The sequence below is a fragment of the Eschscholzia californica genome, unplaced genomic scaffold (genome assembly GCF_041429995.1).
Source record: "Eschscholzia californica isolate CP2 unplaced genomic scaffold, dmEscCali1.0.p SCAF_4, whole genome shotgun sequence".
Lineage (NCBI taxonomy): Eukaryota > Viridiplantae > Streptophyta > Magnoliopsida > Ranunculales > Papaveraceae > Eschscholzia > Eschscholzia californica.
Genome location: NW_028238461.1, coordinates 33,458,007 through 33,475,181, shown reverse-complemented (window position 1 = coordinate 33,475,181; position 17,175 = coordinate 33,458,007). Strand labels below are relative to the sequence as shown.

Sequence of the window (17,175 nt, the reverse complement as noted above, 5' to 3'; positions counted from 1 at the left end):
CGTTGAACTTAGGGAGTAAGTGAATGATCCATGCTTAATTTCAAAGTTGCCGACATGCATAGGAAATTAGGGAGTAAGTGAATGATCCCGTGGAACTTAGGGAGTATGTGAATGATCCCATGCTACAAGTAGTCTCTCTGGATCCTCAGAGGAGGGTTCATCTCATGACCCTCACTAACATGTGTGCTCTCGTGGTCCTCCATAGTGTCTGACCGATGATAGTTGTGGCCACACTCAGAGGTGCTACCAAATTCTATGTTCGTCTCTAAGCAATTGTGATTATTCCTAATCCAACTATTCATGCACAGAAAGAGAAGACAAAATCCACGCATAAACACACATGAAAGTAAGACAATAAAAGAGATAGAACTTCATTACCACCCTTTTTGTTGGATTTCAGAGTCGGGTTGCCTATTTTCTCCAAAATCCCCAAACTTCTTACTTTCGATCTCTTTTTGTTGTTTTTCGATTTTCTTTCTAAAAAACACAAAGCAAACAAAACTGATAAGAATCTGGGATAAAAGAAAATAATAACAACTCTAACTAAAGAAACCATAACGAGAAGAAAAAAGACTATAACTAACAACTAATACTACTTATATCTAAGCTACACGTTGTTATCCTCGGCAGCGGTGCCAAGAACTTGATACGCCCAAAAAGGTGCAAACCCAACTGGAGGTAGGAAGTAGTACCAGGTAAAACCGGGGTCGATCCATAAAGACGGCAAGTGTAACTAAGTTACGATCTAAAAAGGATAAAATTGACTTCACACTAAAACGGAACAAGTAACGCGGTGCAAGAAAAGTCGGTACTCCAGCTAATCCCAATCGGCTAATCCGCGCATGTGCATTCTAGGTTGTTTGATCTCTCGAGGTTGGATGAACGTTTGGCCACCGTGAAGCGCAAGATCGTGCACTTTGACCACGTGATCTGGTACTTCCCGCATGTTGAGGTGTTTGTTCGGCTGCACCCTATGGTCTGTTGGTTAGTCTATTTGAGCCTTCCAAACATTTTTTTTCTAATAACTTCTTCGTGCGAGCTCCGATTTGACCCCTGTTTTCACCGTTGGGCTCACCATTGACTCTACTTTGCACTGGTCCACTTATTTTACCAAAGGTCATTGAGTACCACTGGTCCAAATTACCAAATTTCCCTTCGTGCATCTTTCATCCATCTTTACCCACTTTTCTCGTTCAACTCCATAGACAGTACCTAATCAAGAAAAATCGATCATATTATTAGAAAAAGACCTCAAAACGGACTAACTTGTCTAAATTAAAGGACTCAAATGTGAAATTTTCATGTCACATCAGTGGGCTTGAATCCGGTGCCATCTTTTATCTCGGAAAAATACGGGCTGACCTATGGCAGAGGTCAGCAAAAGAGTTTTGGATATCAAGACAAAGCGTGAATCTGACACATTAACGTGTGATTCATCAATCAAGAGTCATAAGAGTATGACCAATAAAGAGTTTACGCGCCTAGGATGACGGGGTTTAGGGCAGGCCCCTAGTCCACTTAACTTCGAAGAAATGGGATCTTGGAATCATATTATTCAAACAGGGACGGTTTTCATTTAATAATATGAGAAAAAAAATTTTGCAATAAATAATGTAGTACTTAGCACAATCCTTTTTTTGTTATATGAAGTATTGACGGCATATAATTTTAGTTCACAACTGGGTTCGTTCCTTAAGAAGGAAAAGTTGAATCTAAACAACTTTCAAGATTAGGAGAAGAATTTGAGAAGTGTTCTTGATTCTTCAAACAAAGAAAACGTATTAAATATCCCAATCCCATTGGTATCTGTTGTCTCGACAGTCAAGGAATAAGAGCATGCCAAAGTTATCCGGACAAGGTTAAAACAAGTGACTAGCATTATGTTGGCAACCATGCAGCCTACACTCCAAAAAATCTATGGGAACATAGATGCACACAAGATTCTCCATCGATTGAGAATTTTGTCTCAGTTTGAGTTGTGGGAAAGGGAGTATTTGACTTCTAATACGACCGAAACTACGGTAGGAATCCCGAAAAGATCTCTATGTTTTGAGATAAATTTGGCAGATACAGTAGATTCTCCCTCATGCGTATTTGATACCGGATGTGGAGCTCATATCATTTCTGATATAAAAGATCTAAAGGAATAAGGTATTTGACAAAGAGTGAGATTGTTCTACGAGTTGCCGTGACAGTAGGAACATATAATCTCCACTTAGAAACTGGTTTAATATTAGTACTTAGTAATTGTTAATATGTACCTTCTATTTATAGAAACTTCATCTCTGTTTTAGTATTGGACAGAGAAGGATATCATCTTTTAATAAAGAACAAACGTTAATCCCTATATAAAGATGAAATGTTTTACATCGTTATAAGCTTTGTAATGTTCTCTATGTTTCGAACATAGAAGATGAAATCTTGAACATACACACGAAACGGCTTCGACCAAATGAGTCGAATCTCTTGCACTGTCGTTTTGCTACTTTAACTTGAAAAGCAAGCAGAAGCTTCATGCAAATGGGCTTCCAGGGTCTTGTGATTTAGAATCATACAATACATGCTAATCATGTTTGATGGGAAAAATGACAAGGTCACCCTTTAAAGGAAAGGGAGAACGAGTTAGTGAACCCCTAGGGTTGATACACATAAATGTATGCGGACCTATGAGTACACTAACGAGAGGTAACTATGGCTACTTCATTATGTTTACTAAAGACTTCACTAGATATGATTACATATATCCGATGAAGCACAAGTCAGAATCGTTTGAAATGTTCAAACAATTTCAAAACGAAATAGAGAATCAACTTGCAAGGAAAATAAAAGTCATTCGATCAGATCGAGGTGGTGAATATTTGAGTCAAGAATTTGAGGATCATCTTAAGTGTTGTTGCATAGTATCCCAACTCACTCCACCAGGGACACCACAGATGAATGGTGTGTCCGAAAGGAGAAACCAAACTTTGTTAGACATGGTTCGATCAATGATGAACTTAGCCGGCTTCCTAACACTTTTTTGTAAGGTTATGTATGTATCTAATACACATAATCATCTAACTAATGTTGTAAGCGGAATCTCAATCATCATATGATTAACACAAGTTATCCAAGATCGCATGCAAGAACTAATAATGAATTAGAAACATAAAGAGAATACCTTGTTTCACTTTCCTCGAATTAGATTCCAACTCCTTTATCCCGAAGACGAGAGCTTCATATGTAGCTCCCCTACTTGAGACACCCGAGTAAATAACTTGATCTCCCTTCTTTGTTTGTCTGCTAGAACTCGATTGAAGGTTGAGAAGAAGAACCATTCTTCTTTTGACTCCATAGATAGATTGAGAGCTTTTCTCTAAAACCCTCCCTTTCCACTTAGTTGTATATTGTGAGAGAGAAGTTGTTTTCTCTTGACAAAAATCCAACCCTTTTCTGAACTCTAATGACCCTTATATAGAGAAACCCTAATAGGAGTCTCCCTCAAATTAGGTTTCAATAAGAGTGCCAGAAAAAGTAAACGGGTTAGAACTCCTTCTGGCCAAAATTAGGGTTTCCACCCTAACATGGTGTGGCCGGCCACTTAAGCCCATTAGTGGGCTTACCCTAGCTGGCCCACCCACCTTATATGGCCGGTCCAGACCGTTCCCTTACCGGGCTTGGTCAAGACATCCTATAAGTGGGTTTTACCACTTTTCGGGCTTCTCTTTCGAGCCCGATTCTTTCTATCTTTTTGGCACTATCAGACTGGATCATATCCATCTATAGGCAAGCTGCCATGAACCAAATCTCTCTGATCAAGCTACCACTCTTTGGTGTAACCCGTTGTAGGATCCGGTCTATGTTAGCCGCGGATTACTGAAGTGATCCGACGATCGTAAGTGGCTTCTAGCTAAGCATTACGATCCCTAATTGGACCGAACTAGATGATCTTCAGGATAAAGTCATCGTTATCCTAACTGAAAAATTGTACGCATTGCCATATTGGTCGAAGGACACTCCTTCGGAAGGACATCTCCTTCTGACCGAAGAACTATAACCTTTATTTTTTGGGGTATGCTCTTGAAACGACCGCTTTCACACTACACTGTGCTCCATCTAAAGTTGTGGAAAAGACATCATATGAGTTGTGGTTTGCAAAGGATCCAAAATTGGCTTTTCTCAAAGTCTAGGGATGCAAAATTTATGTAAAACGTTTACAATGAGATAAACTAGCACCTAAATCACACAAATATCTTTTTGTGGGATATCCAAAAGAGACTAGGGGTTATTATTTCTACGATTTATCAGAGAATAAAGTGTTTGTTGCTTGTGATGGGGTCTTGCTTGAAAATGAGTTTCTTTCCAAGAAGACAAATAGGAGAAATGTAGATATCGAAGAAATTCAGTTTGAACAAACTATTCAGAGCCAATAGAGAAAGAAAAAGAGGTAGAGATGGAAGACTCGAAGATCCTCTAGCACAAGAAGAATCAGATTCAGAAGAGAATACTTAGGAAGTTGAGAGCGTCTCAATAGTTGTTCAAGCCTTTCGTAGGTCTCAAAGACTAAGGGAACTATCTCTAAGAATAAAAGTTCTGTTGCTAGAAGATAATGAACCTAGTTCCTACAAAGAAGCTGTGACTAGCCCAGACTCCGAAAAATTGCTTGGAGCCATGAAATCCGAAATGAAATCTATGTCTGAAAATCAAGTTTGAAACTTGGGTGATTTATCCGATTGTGTAACACCTATTTGTTGCAAATAAGTTTTCAAGATGAAAAAGACAAGGACGGAAACGTCGGCATTTTCAAAGCTAAACTTATGGAAAAAGGTTATAGACAGATTTATGGTATAAACTATAAAAAAACCTTATCCCCTGTTGCAATGCTTAAATCCATTAGTATTATTCTAGTAATCGCCGCTCATTATGAGATTTGGCAAATGGATGTCAAAATCGCATTCCTGAATGGAAATCTAGAAAAGGATGTGTACATGACCCAACATGAAGGGTTTATAGACTCGAAAAGTGCTAAAAAAGTGAGCAAGATTCAAAGATATATCTATGGATTAAAGCAAGCAAGCAGGAGCTGGAATCTTCGATTCGACGAGGCAATCATAGAGTTTTGTTTCTCAATGAATGAAGACGAATCTTGTGTTTACAAGAAGGTTAGTGGGAGCGACCTAGTTTTCTTAGCCATGTATCTAGGTGACATACTGCTCATTAGAAACATCATTCTGATTTTGAAATCAGTAAAGGACTGGTTACGGAAGTGTTTCTCAATGAATAACCTGAGAGATGCAGAGTATATTTTGGGCATTAAGATCTATAGAAATAGATCCAAGAAGAAAATTGGACCCTGTCAAGAGACTTATATAGATAAGATTCTTGACAAGTTCAGTATGAAAGACTCTAAAAGAGGATTTCTTCCGATGACTCATGGCATACTGCTAAGTTAGAATCAACGTCCTAAGGACCAGATGAGCAAGCACGCATGGATAAGGTGCTTTATGCTTCGGCAATAGGATCAATCATGTATGTCATAATCCGCACTCGCCAAGACGTCTCATATGCTTTGAGCATGTGCATTAATTACCAATCGAATCCAGGAGAAGCACACTTGACCGCAAGCAAGAACATCCTTAAGTTCTTGAGAAGGACGAAGGATCAACTCTTGGTATATGGTGTAGGGTTTTGGTGTCACCTGGTGTTCTAAGAGGAATCTCAAACATCTAACATGTTTAACACTAGCTACTACGATCACATGCAAGAACTAAAGATGAACTAGAGTAAGTTAGTAGATTACCTTAATCCCTTTCTTATCGAAGTAAACTCGATGTCTTTATGCTGAACATGAGAGCTTCTATTATAGCACCTCTACTTGAGACATCCGAGCAAGTTGAAATTACACTATCAGCTAGATGTACCATAATCTCAGAACAACATGTAATACTAACCAATACGAAAGGGTTAACTGGAATTTTATATGGAACGTCAATACGACTCCGAGAATTAAACTCTTCCAATGGAAATGCTACACAAATAGCCTACCAGTTCGAGGAAAGATTGGTAAATATATTGGTAATTCTTACACTTGTCCTTATTGCAACCAACACGAAACGATTAATCATGCTTTGCTACATTTTTGTTATGCCAGACCAATTTGATTTCACTTCCAAATTATGACTGATAAAATAACCAATGTCAGTGAATGTATTCTCACCTGGAAAGACCTTGATGATGATCTAACAAATCAAAACGACGCCAACAAAAATAATGAAAGAAACTACCAAAGCAGACAAAAAGAAAGTTCTATTAAAATGGATTTCACCAGAAGCACCATTTCTCAAAATCAATGTTGATGCATCATTCACTAAAATAAAGGAAATGGCAGGAATCAGTTGTATTATGCACAATAAAAAAGCAAACTTCATTGCAGCGTTTTCAATGACAGCCCGAGGACAAAAATCCAGAAGAATGCGAATGCTTAGCTATCCTCTATGCGATGACATGGGCAATCGAGTTAAAGATTGAACATCTCCAAATTGAAAGTGATAACATCAACGTGATTAAACATCTCCACAACTCGGATACTTCCATTCGATGGCAATCTGGTAAGCACATAGCAGAAATCAATAACCTTAAAGGAAACTCCACCAATATCATCTAGTCACATACACGGCAAGAAAGAACAACAAAATGGTTGATACATTAGCCAAATGGAGCAGGAAGAACAGGCAGAAGTGCACGTAGCATAACCTCCAAAACATTCCTTCGTGTGCTAGTTAGTGTCTTGATGTATCTTCTTTCAACAAAAAAAAAGTGAAGTAACTTCTATTATACAATAAATGCCTATATAATGTCACATTAGTCATTAATACAAACATCTCTTATTTTCCATAATGAATTTCTATTGAAAGTTCAATTATTTCTTTTGAGTTTTTATAGTTATTTGGTAACAAAACCACACGAGTCCGTTACAATTTTGATACCGAACAAAACCGCTCATGGTTGGAAGATGACTTTAAAATCAAAGAACTTACTTACTGTTTGAAGTTCGTCCGACCAGCTACTTGTTGTTGGCGAAGGTCGAAAATGGTGATGAGAAAAAATATAAAGTAAAATTTACTAAAACACAATATGATGCAGGGGCACCCGGCGTGGAGACTATTTCCATGACCGGACCCGGTCATGGACCAACCGGCCAGAGATAGTAGATTTAGGAAGTCCTTATTTTAGTATGATTATTAATTAATTTAGGTTTAGGAAATTATGCTATTTTAATATTTCCAATAATTGGAAAGGTCCAGATTTGAGTCCAGTTATTTAGGCAGTTGCAGTATTTAATTATTTAGGAAGTCTAATTCAAGTCTATCTAGGAAAGTCCAGAATCCTATAAAAGGATATCTAGTTTGTCTATTATTCTCAGATTGAGAGAAAAACCCCATTGAAGTTTTAATAAAGTTGAGTATTTAGAGTTATTTGATCCTTATTTTCATTGTTCTTAATTAATTATTCGTATCTTTTAATTCCGCTGCGTTTCTACATCAAGTGGTATCTAGAGCCATAAATTTTTTTTTCTTTCTTTCTTCATCACTTTTATCATCATGGTTAATACTACTATCTCTACTACACCAACTAAGGAGAAAACACCAACTTTCTCCTCTGAATGGGACAACATTAAAGAAGGGCTATCTGCAGGTAAAAAGTTGGAAGAAAGTTTCAATGAGTACAAGAAGGAAACAACAGAAAAATTCGATAAAATCGATCAACGATTCGATCAACTCAATGACTCCATCACCATCATCTCCAAACAACTAGAAGGTATGTGTAAAAACCAAACTCCACCTCCCACCACTATCACACATCAACAACCCTCACAACTACCGACTACCACCAACACCACCCGATTTCCACCTCTCGGTTTTCCTCCCGAGCCCACGACACCACTATTCGGTCACACCATTAGCCACCCTCCACCGGTTATCACACCACCCTTCATCACCTCCTATTCACCAAACACACCTTTTCAAACACCTACGTACCCCCCCTATACCCACACGTCAACACCACCATCGTTCTCCTTCCCCGAGCCAACTACAACACCACATCGACCACCACACGAAAGCCACTTCTCGGCCGACCACAACCTCCTCACCAACCCCCAAACCAACAACCGAAACATCACCAACCAAGCCCAACCAATCGCCCCTTTAGGAACCATTACAACCTATCAAGATCCCCGTCTCCTTTACCCGTATACCCGATATCCTTCATTCACTACCAACCAAACCGAAAGCCACTCACCATACCAACAACATCACAACCACCACAACCTCCATACCGAAACACGATCCACCCCCACGGCTATCGATCCAGTGACACCACCTCTACAACACCGCCGTCCACATGAAGCCGAGACGACCATCAACCTCCATCTCCAACCCGACAACACCACAAACCCACGTCACCGAGACCAAACCCATCCATTAAACCGAAACCGATAACACATCTTACCCCATTCCCAAACCCGTGACCCTACCACTCCTATCACCCGTCCAACCCACATACCACAACGACACCCCTTGGTAGTCCAATGCACTCAAACCGAACGTGAACATCACACTCCACCAACCGACACCGAATGTCCGAACCCTAGTTCATCATACCGTATTCGAATGGAAGTACCTTCATATGATGGTTCGATAAATATTGAAGATTTCTTGGATTACGTCTCTAGACTTGAGATTTTTTTTGATGTTATGCAAGTTGAAGGTCCTGAACAGGTACGTTGTGTAACTGGTTATTTATCTAAAACTGCTCTTACTTGGTGGAAACAGGAATCTGAAAATCGTCGTTTATTACACCTTCCTCCTATTTCTTCTTGGTTAGAATTGAAACCATTAATGTTCTCCCGTTTCCTCCCTCCGGATTATGAGAACCAACTATGTTTTGATTATTTACGTTGCCGCCAAGGAAGACGTTCCGTTGAGGAATATGCTTCGGAATTCCAAAGACTAATTACAAGACTTAATCTCCCAGATTCAGAGTCAATGAAAGTAGAAAAATTCAAGGACGGACTTCGTAATGATATTAAAGATTTGGTTAATTTGAGAGCTTTTAATTTGGTTTCTGAATGTATTAGTGTAGCTCGGTCTTTTGAATCAGATTCACGTTCCATTTTCCGAGGACACAGTACGAGAAGTCAAGCAGTTCGAACTCTACCGGATGAATTAGATCAATCAAAACAGGCGGAGGACGGTACTAAATCACTAACAGAAAATCCTTATAAAAAACCTCCACCAGTTAAGTGTTATCGTTGTTTTGAAACAGGCCACTATTCTAATGCTTGCCCCTCTCGCGGTAAAGCAAATATGGTAGAAAAGAAAGCAGATTCAGATACAGATGAAGATCAATTAGAACAAATTAACACTATTCCAGACAACGGTGATCGGGTTATGTTACTCACTTGGCGAGTTCTTTTCACACCTTTCAAGAGGAATTTATCTCAACGAAAGAATTTGTTCGTTACACGGGGAACAGTACTGAATAAAGTGTGTACTATTGTGATTGACAATGGTTGTGTAGAGAATTTAATTTCTACAAAATTGGTCAATTTCTTGGGTATTCCTACAATGATTAAATCAAACCCGTATAAAACCGCTTGGATTCAGTCGGGTACTACTACACGGGTTGATCATATGTGTACTATTAATCTTTCTATTGGTTCTTCTTATGTGTCTACAGTTAGTTGTGATGTCACCGATATGGATTTATGCCACATCATATTAGGACGACCATGGCAATCTGATGTTGATGCCACTTACCGTGGTCGTTTGAATGTTTATGAATTTCCATGGAAGAAGAAGATCGTAACGTTATTGCCAATTGAAGATGGTTCGGAGGAACTACATTCTCTTCACAAACGGTTCGGGACGAACCTCTTGAGGGAAGGGGATGCTGATGCAGGGGCACCCGGCGTGGAGACTATTTCCATGACCGGACCCGGTCATGGACCAACAGGCCAGAGAGAGTAGATTTAGGAAGTCCTTATTTTAGTATGATTATTAATTAATTTAGGTTTAGGAAATTATGCTATTTTAATATTTCCAGTAATTGGAAAGGTCCAGATTTGAGTCCAGTTATTTAGGCAGTTGCAGTATTTAATTATTTAGGAAGTCTAATTCAAGTCTATCTAGGAAAGTCCAGAATCCTATAAAAGGATATCTAGTTTGTCTATTATTCTCAGATTGAGAGAAAACCCCATTGAAGTTTTAATAAAGTTGAGTATTTAGAGTTATTTGATCCTTATTTTCATTGTTCTTATTTAATTATTCGTATCTTTTAATTCCGCTGCGTTTCTACATCACAATAAGAGTAATGTGGAAAAAAAACTTGGAAACAAAAAGAAACCAGACATTTACAAAGGGCAAAACGAACTTTGTTACCCAAGCCAGCTAGTTAGTCAAAAATTGGGCCAAAAAAGAAATTACCCTATCTATCGAGAAACCAACATACTACTATAATCTAATAAGAGAAGTGGTACAACCACTGAAAATGTAGACAAATTTGGAAGAGAAAATGAAATCAAAGACTAAAGTCTCTCTCGGGATCTTATACACAAAACCAGAGAGAGTTGAACCTCAAATCCAAACTATTAAGTTGATGTTGACTTTCAGTCGCCCTAGCATTTTTTTGTTGTTGTTGAAAGACGCCCTAGCATTTCCAATCTAATAATTATAGCAATACGTCTGTTTAATGGCGATGAATATTTCACTCCTATGAGTGTAAAGCAACCGATCATTCTATTTGTTTTTAAAGAAATTGTGACTAATCCCAAAACGTCTACCAGAAATATTGATCTTTGGGTTAAACTTAACATATTTTTGACTTAGACTATACTAAAGTAGCAAGTTCTAGTGTCTTAAAATATTACACAAATTAATAGATTCTAATTTAAGTAAAAAATCATAATGGGAACTCGAATGGAAATTGTGTAGTGGTGTGAAATAAATATTTGTAACCAGTGGAGTATTTTTTTTTTTTTTTTGAAACCGTAACCCGTATATTGTTGGCCCAGTCATATGAAATCCATACCATATGCGTTTAAGACTACTTTAACACCAATCGTTTCAATACCATTTTAACTTCTTCATACATGACAATTTTGATTACAATATTTCGATTACAGTATGATTCATTCATTAAAATGATAGAGTAATGTAATACTAGTTGACTCCCACTAGTGCTGATCCACGATGATGTATGGGGCACACCAGTAATCCCGTGGGGGCCTCTTAACAAAAAAAAAAAAAAAAGTAATCCCGTGGGGGCCAGTACATGAAGAGCAGTGGCCTTTCATGTTACCTTCCAATTGTATTTTTTTAAACCTAAGTGGAGAATTGCATGGAGATGTTTCAAAACTGTTGTGCTAAACCAACTTTTTGGGAGACCTTGACCATTGGTTTATCCTTTTTGAATGGACTGATTAATCATAACATAGTTCTTTCCCTATCATGACTTCTTTTATTCGGTTGTATTTATTTTAACAATTTGTATCAGATTGTTAGGACTAATTGGTATGTATCATTGAACTCTGCTCCACTGCTGTTTTCGGTTTTGATTAAATTTTTGTTGGGATTGGGCATTTTCATTATAAGATGTTATCGTTTCTTTGTTCATGAAAAAACTTGAACCTCCCATAGACTACGCAAATTCAAAAAAAAAATTACATTATAAACTCAAGTATTTGTTATCGCACATATGCATCTCTATTTTGGCCACTCTTTGTACATATAATTCAACCAAACAACAGATATACAAACGACTTCAACCGATAAAACAAATCTGCATACCTAAAGAAGAATTGTTTACTATTTATATATGTATATAATATGTAATTATAATATGTATACAAAAGACAAATTTATTATTATATTTAGCCGCCTGAAAGACTACCATAGATTGGAGAAATAGATTCTCGACAAATTTATCAGTATTATATTTAGCCCATTAAAACACTACCATAAATGGGAGAAGTAGCTTCTATTAAATGAAAGGGTTATATACTTTTTGATGTTTATGAAAAAATAGAAAAAAAAAAAAAAAGACTAATTAGCTATATATCCAAAAATAGAAAAAAGGGTTATAGTCTAATAGAAAAAAGATCCTGAGATTAAGGGCTAAAAAAGAGAGGGAATAATTAGCTATAAATCCTAAATCAATAAAGACTATTATTGGTCAAATGACTCCCTAATTGTGTGATCAACTTTCTGTCTGACCTCCTAATTTATGACCCACTTCTTGCCTAACCAGATAGTGTATCGAAAATAATCAAAAGCTCAAAAGAAATAAATTATCTATTTGTCATTTCTCATTACATGAACCGTTAGAATAAGGAGGGTAACTTAGTTATAATTAAATGGGGAAGGGCGAATAAAATACTAATAACTCAAAATAGGTAAATTATCTACGTACCATTTCTAACCACGGTAAGATATTCCTTGTGAAGAGAAATCGGAATTATGCAGAGGAAAAAATAATGTGTAAAACGAAAATACATATATTGAGGAACATGGACATTTTTCGCGCTCTCCACATACATAATTTTGTTTGCAGACTGTTGACTTAGTTTGATTTTCGTCCTCTATCCTTAGGCTATAGTAGTTTGTTGTATTTTATTCTCATATAGTGCGAAGAATCATTGTTATATCTTGTAACCTCTTGGTTGTAAATGCTATAATAATCATTCTTTCAATTTATTGAGAGATAACAACTACATTAACACAAGGCAAGATCATCTAATAGTTTTTTTGTCAAATATTCATGGAGCTAATATATTACTTGGGTATCTAATAATAATAATAATAATAATAATAATAATAATAATAATAATAATAATAATGTGAAGACAAATTAACCTCTAATGGAAGACTACAATATAGAAAAACAAATTTATTATTTATTTAGCCGCCAATTAAGGACTACAATGGTAGATTTAATTCCCATAGGTTTGAAAAATTAGTAGGACACCCTAACCTCACAATAATTTTAAAAATTTTATTAGATACATGATATTATGGTCTATAAGGAAAATGGCATCATTCAGATCTATAATGTCATCATCTAATTTATATTTTTCATCCTAATCTCTTAATATAAAATACCATAGCTAGAGTACTAAAATAATCTATATTATTTTTAGGGTTAATTCCGTTTTGGCCCCCGATTTGTGACCAACTGGCCGTTTTAGCCCCCATAAGTGTCCGGCAGTTCGTTTTGGCCCCAAAAATTTCCTATTTGGCCCCAAATTTTATCCAACCTCCCAATTCTACCCCGGTGGCATTTCTGTAATTTTTATTTTTTCTTTTTGTTTTGTCCACCTCATCTAATCTCTCTCCTCCACCACACCACCTCCTCTCCACCTCACCCTTCTTCTCCGGCAGGATGTTGCCGGCCGGAATAAAAAATTCCGGCCGGCCACTTTTTAAAAAAAAAAAAAATTCTCTCTCTTCTTCTTCCTTTCTCTCTCTTCTTCCTCTCTCTTCTGCCTCTCTCTTCTTCCTCCTTTCTCTCTCTTCTTCCTCCTTTCTCTCTCTCCTCTCTTTATCGCTCTCTATTCCGGCGAAGGTAATCCTTCGCCGGAAAATTCTGGATCTGGGATTTCCCCAGATCCAGATCCCCTTCGTCTGGGAAATCCCAGACGAAGAGAACCTTCTCTTCGTCTGGATTTCCCAGACGAAGAGATTCCTCTTCGTCTGGATTTCCCAGACGAAGAGACTCCTCTTCGTCTGGGATTCCAGACGAAGAGACTCCTCTTCGTCTGGGATTCCAGACGAAGAGAACCTTCTCTTCGTCTGGAATCCCAGACGAAGAGAACCCTCTCTTCGTCTGGGAGATTCCAGACGAAGAGATCTGGATCTGGGGTTTGAAACCCCAGATCCAGAAATTTCCGGCGAAGGTTTACCTTCGCCGGAAATTGGGAGAGATAAAGAGAGGAGGGAGAGAGAAGAGGAGGGAGAGAGAAGAGGAGAGAGAGAAAGGAGGAAGAAGGGAGAGAGAGAGAGAGAGAAAGGAGGAAGAAGAGAGAGAGAGAGAGAAAGGAGGAAGAAGAGAGAGAAAGGAAGAAGAAGAGAGAGAAATTTTTTTTTTTTTTTTACCAAAGTGGCCGGCCGGAATTTTTTATTCCGGCCGGCAACACTCCGCCGGAGAAGAAGGGTGAGGTGGAGAGGAGGTGGTGTGGTGGAGGAGTGATAAGATGAGGTGGATGATAAAGAAAGGTGTGATGTGGTTTTTTTTTGTTTTTAACCTTTTTCACAAATAATTCTGTTTTGGCCCCCGAGGATAATTTCGTCAAAAATTTAGCCCTTGGGGTCAAAACGAACTGCCGGACACTTATGGGGGCTAAAACGGCCAGTTGGTCATAAATCGGGGGCCAAAACAGAATTAACCCTTATTTTTATTTTTTGGGTTAATTCTCTTTTTAGCCCACAACTTATAATAAACAAACCCTACGACACCCAATTGTGGTACGCATCGTTCGGCCCATAGGGATAACATATTTTGGGCCTCAGTATTGTGTAATATAGTTCGTTCGCCCCATAAATGCGTGGATTGCATACATTAATTTGTTAACTATACCCGCCACCGTTGCATCTGCTGAAAGATATTTCTCAAAGTTGAAGTTGATCAAGTCTCATATTCGGTCGGAAGAAAAGGTTAAATAGGTTAGCTATCTTGTCTATTCAAAAGAAACGACTAAAATTTTTTACTACTCGACAGTTATTAGTGATTTTACATCTAAAAATGTACAAAGAACAAAATTTCAGTTAATGTAATCATTAATATCCATTTGGAATACAAATATATAAGTACTTAAGTATTTTTTTTATATAATTCTGATTTGCGTATAATACAGGAGTCACATTCTCGAATTTCACTTCGAACACCAAAATAGAGTCGGCCGTGTACCTTTCAATTGTATTTATAAACCTCAGTAGGACATTGGATCGAGATGTTTCAAAAGTGTTGTGCTATACCAACTTTTGGTAGGTAGTTACTTACTCTTTCGAGGATTGATTAACTATAACAGTCATACCTCACGTCCATAACAATGAGTCTTTTATTTAGTTAGATTTATTTTCAGATTTGGTATATATTAGTGGGACCAATAGAAAGTCAACTTTTTTTGGATTAAATGATTTGCTTAATTCGTATGCACCATTGACAACTCACCTACTACTGTTTTTGTTGGATTTCACCGTTTTTATTATAATATTTTATCTTTTTTTGTGAAAAAATGTTAAACCTCCGATAGAGCGTATAAAATTTTACACTACATGATCTATACTTAGCCGCCTGAAAGACTATCATAGACGGAACAAATAGATTCTCAACAAGTAAATAATACTTATTATATTTAACCCCCTGAAAGACTACCACATACAGTATCTATACAAAGGAAAATTTTATTAGTACTAGGGTATATCCCGTGCCCTAGGGCACGGACACTTGAGAGAGATTTTAATTAGTTAATATTTTATTGAAAGAGAGAGATTCTTATTAGTTATTATTTTTTTGAATTATTCTTGTGTTTATTTTCTCTTAAATTTGTTATTATTTTATTGAGAGAGAGAGATTTTAATTTCTTTTTTTAACCCTTGAAATTTATTTTAGTTATTATTTTTTTGAATTATTCTTGTGTTTATTTCTCTTAAATTTGTTATTATTTTATTGAGAGAGAGAGAGATTTTAATTTCTTTTTTTAACCCTTGAAATTTATTTTGTTTCTTTTTTTTTGTAAATTAGAATTCTTTTTTCTAAGAAGGAAAAGATATTATTTTTTAAATTGGTAACTTTATTTCTACGAAGGACTATATTTTAAATTTTGAGAAGGGCCTCTAGACAATATCCCTTATTAAAAAAGGATGTTTGTCCCAGTCATCGTTTTCCCTTCTGTTTTATATAATAGATTAGTTAATATTTTATTGAGAGAGAGATTTTAATTTCTTTTTTTCCTTGAAATTTATTTTGTCTCTTTTTTTCTTAAATTAGTTATTTTATTTCTAAGAAGGAAACGATTATTGTTTTTTAAATAGGTAACTTTATTTCTACGAAGGACTATATTTTAAATTTTGGGAGGGACTCCTAAACAATATACATAATTAAAAAAGGATGTTTGTCCCAGTCATCGTTTTCCCTTCTGTTTTATATAATAGATATTTAGCCGCCTAAAAGACCATCATAGACTGAACAAATAGATTCTGGACAAATAAATTGTATTATATCTAACCCCCCGAAAGACTACCACAAACTGGAGAAAATAAATTATGTTGAAGAGGACAAGGTCCATAATGATTCTTTTTTGTTGAAAGAAGGTCAATAATGATTTTTTTTTTAGAAAGATCCATAATGATCTTTTTTTTTGTTGCAAGAAAGAAACCGAGCTAAACAATGCTCTGAAACTTAAAAGCATCCTTCCAGATGTTTTTGTTATTATTCTTCCTGCTCCATTTAGCTATAGCATCTGCCTGTTTGTTGTTGAGCCTAGAAGTGTAGGATAACTTGATTCCGATGAACGAGGCTTTTAGATTGTTGATTTCATCTAAGTGTTTCTTCGTCTACCATTGCACTTGGTTTTTGTAGTTAAGAATGTGATGGATCACCTTTCGCTGTCGCTTTCAATGTGTACGTGTTGAAATTATAGTTCTTTTGCCCGTTGCATGGCTTCGAGAATTGCTATGGATTCGCATTCTTCCGCATTTTGTCCACAAACTGTATTTGAGACTGCCATTATAAATTTCGCTTCTTTGTGATGGATGATACAACCGATACTTGCAGATTCTGAGAAAATCGTGAAAGAAGCATCTACATTATATTTCATAAAAAGAAATTCGGAGGGGTGCCAGGAAGGTTTTTGTTTTTCCTTCTTCATAGTTGTGGTTATTGCTTTCATAGTTTTTGTGGGGGTAGCATTGATTCTATTGATTATGCACAACGGGGTGGGAGTACTGTTTGAGAAGCACTTTTCTTATCTCGCTTTCCAAATGAACCACATTATTTTCGCATATAAGTTTGTTGTGTCTTCGTCCAAATCCTTCCAGAAAAGAATTCAATCATAGACATCTGTGATTAGATCTGTTCGGATACTAAACCAAATTGTTCTAGCAAAAGGACAATGTAATAATACATGGGTTTGAGATT

The 17,175-nt window shown here is 36.8% G+C and overlaps 1 protein-coding gene across 1 annotated transcript in view; it reads right to left on the bottom strand.

Annotated features, from left to right (window-relative positions):
- The window catches only part of LOC147544218 (protein NUCLEAR FUSION DEFECTIVE 4-like), a 103,748-nt gene that overhangs the window by 73,724 nt on the left and 12,849 nt on the right, over nucleotides 1–17,175 (bottom strand). The window lies entirely within an intron of this gene.